Here is a 3104-nt window from a genome sequence, read left to right as displayed (position 1 = left end):
GCACCTCACCCCTGCTGTTGCTTCAGAGGGGCACTGTGTTTTTTAATTTCTTATTATTTATTTATGACAGCTCTCATCTGCTATTTTGTTACAAAAACAAACAAACAAGAAGAATCCAGAATTTTTTTTCTATTCTCCTGATTTTGACTGCCCTGCTGCAGCCACAACTTAAAAACATTTTAAATTTTGTAAAGCATTGAGTTACCGTTTAAGGGTTAAATGCCAAATCCCAAAGCCAAACAATACTAATTACCTGTGTCTAGCAAAAAGGTCTGTCAGTTTTGCAACTTTGAATTAAAGAGTCAAATGGATTTTTAGTGGCATTATTTAAAACAAAAACAAAACCAATTGGTCCTTAGAACTTTACATATTTACACACACAGATAGATACATACACATTTTCTTTTCTTTAACATCCCTTCCACACTGCTCTGTTTTTTACATCTTACATTCCCTTTATACATTTGAGGCAGTTAAGTTCCAATAGAAGCCCCTTATGTTCTTTTAGCAAATTTGACTAAGTTGTCCAGTCAAATTATTTTAATCAGATAGTTTATTTTTGCCTGGCTAATTTACAGACATTCTGTTGGAAAAGGGCCTATTTTTCCTTCAGAATGGCTGCAAAGAAACCAAGAATGCTCCACTGAATGCATCCGATGAAGTGAGCTGTAGCTCACAAAAGCTTATGCTCAAATAAATGTATTAGTCTCTAAGGTGCCACAAGTCCTCCTTTTCTTTTTGCGAATACAGACTAACATGGCAGCTACTCTGAAACCTGTAATTATGCAAGGCACTGAATTTAGCCATATGGAGTGGAAATCTATCAACTTCATGAAAAAACTTGTACAGATACAGACAGACATCATCTTCCTTTCCAAATGCAAACAGATGGACATCATACCAAAAGGACTGAAGGTAAAAAATCCATTACAATCTGCATACCACACAGACTATGCTGACAACTTGTGCCACACACTCTCAAAGAAACTGCGGAACCACCTGAGTCCACTGAAAAAGCTTATGCTCAAATAAATTTGTTAGTCTCTAAGGCGCCACAAGTACTCCTTTTCTCTCTCTAACACTTTTCCTTTTTAACATTTTCACAAAGTTTAGCTGCTTAATTCCCTCCAGCCTCTGCAGAGTTAACTTTTTCACTCTCTTTTCTCTTTGTAATTATGCCTGGGGGGCCGTACATAGGACCTTCTCCCCCTTCACCTTCTGTAATGGCTGCAACCTGTTTAGAGGCAAAGCCCAATTTTTGTCTCGGATTCTTAGTGATTCACAACTACTATGATTTGCAGGTGCTCTGCCCTGCTTCAAGGTTAATTTCTTTACCATACCTTGGAGCACATGATTCTCTCTTTCAGTTTTCTCAGAGGCTTTAGCTTGGTCTGTCAGGAATCTTTCTCTCTTTTTGCATTCCTGGAGTGCCTCTTTCACTATTTTCAGCTGACTTTGGGCATTTGTAGCCAGCACCTTCCAATTGTCTGCTCCCTTTTCTGTTTGTGCCTTTTCCCCTTTACATGAAGACAAGCAGAGGTAAGAATCCTTACATTCCTCCCACAACAAGCAAATTGCTGCTGCATCTCTAGCACTAGAAGATTTGTATATGAGGATATACTGAGCCAATCTATCCTCTAGATCTGAAATAGTGCAGACATCAGCTGGGGCTTGTTTAGTCCAAGGACTGTGCCCAAATTTTTGAAGGATTTGTTTAAAAAGTGTAATTTTTTTTTAACAAAAGGTGAGGTTGGAGTTCCTTCTGACTCCATTCCTCCCTCTGGTACTGGCTTACCCTGTTTTCTTTTAAACATCTTAACACGGATATTAAATCTCTTTGTCACTCCTGGTATTACTTAGCAAGTGACATAGCCTAGATTCTGAAATCATAGCTTATCAAATTTCCTCGTCACACCTGACACAGGTCAGCGAGTGACACAGCCTAGATTCTCTGAACCTGCTACTCCTTATTCCAGGAAGTAGCTTAGCCTGGCCCTTAGGCCTTCTTGCTGCCTCTGATACCTCAGTGAGCAATAGGACTTAGGTTTAGTAATCGTAGCTCAATCTATGCATTTTTCCCCTGCTACCTTCCCGGAGGCCAGCAGGCCCCCTGCTACCTTCTCGGTGACCAGCAGGTCTGGTTAGCCTGTTTTTCCCTGCTACCTTCTCAGAGGCCAGCAGGTCTGGTTAATCTGTTTTCCCCTGCTTCCTTCTCGGAGGCCACAGGTCTGGTTAACCTGTTTTTCCCTGCTTCCTTCTCGGAGGCCACAGGTCTGGTTAACCTGTTTTTCCCTGCTACCTTCTCGGAGGCCAGCAGGTCTGGTTAACCTGTTTTTCCCTGCTACCTTCTCAGAGGCCCGCAGGTCCCCTGCTACCAGAGGCCAGCAGGTCTGGTTAACCGAATAGAAATACCTAGCTCAATAGAGCTGGCGATGTGCACACCAATATTTACAATAATTGAGGCTTTTTCTCAGTATTCCCCCTTTCACAATTCTCTACCAAAATGTTATACCAATAAAATAAAAACCAGCAGGATCTTATTAAAGGGGAAAAGGCAAAATACCACATTTATTGTGAATACAGAAAGAATCATAGTAAGCAGTTAGTTATAGCTATAACATTCCATTCAATATCAAATTTATTAATACATTCATTCATACATACACACACAGGTTCTGCAAGGTTGTTATCATAGTTACCAGCATTAGAGTTGCTCATGCCAAACCACTGGCCAGGTGGCCTGGACATGAGGAGGGAGCAGGGCCTTGTCAGATGCTCATCTGATACTGATCCTGGAAGTTGGTTTGCAGAATCAGACCCCAAAGTTCTCACTTTCTAGAGTCCATTTTTATAGGAATTTCTTCTTATGGCAGTCTATGGGAATTGCTTCATCATGCTGTTGCTGAATCAATCAGCAGATGGCACATTCCTGACGGCTCCGTGCTGCCAGATGTTATCTTGTTCTTTGGTTCTCCCATTCTTGAGGCTGTTGGGTGGATTCCAGTCTGCCCTCCGGGGGTCCTCTGGTTATTGCCACTTGATGCCTTCTTCAGCCGATGGACACTGGATTCTTAGGCTGGCACCTCCCTGATCATTCAATTATT

At 41.6% G+C, this 3104-nt stretch overlaps 1 long non-coding RNA gene across 1 annotated transcript; it reads right to left on the bottom strand.

The window, feature by feature from the left end:
* Positions 1–2078: 2078 nt before the first annotated feature.
* On the bottom strand, positions 2079–2445 carry LOC122460476. The gene is made up of 2 exons (XR_006281787.1): positions 2300–2445; positions 2079–2117 (listed from the first exon to the last, which is right to left on the bottom strand). It is a non-coding gene; the product is annotated as an uncharacterized LOC122460476 (long non-coding RNA).
* Positions 2446–3104: the final 659 nt, after the last annotated feature.

The sequence above is a fragment of the Dermochelys coriacea genome, chromosome 1 (genome assembly GCF_009764565.3).
Source record: "Dermochelys coriacea isolate rDerCor1 chromosome 1, rDerCor1.pri.v4, whole genome shotgun sequence".
NCBI lineage: Eukaryota > Metazoa > Chordata > Testudines > Dermochelyidae > Dermochelys > Dermochelys coriacea.
The sequence above is the reverse complement of the archived record's forward strand: the minus strand, read 5'-3'. Positions and strand labels throughout refer to the sequence as shown.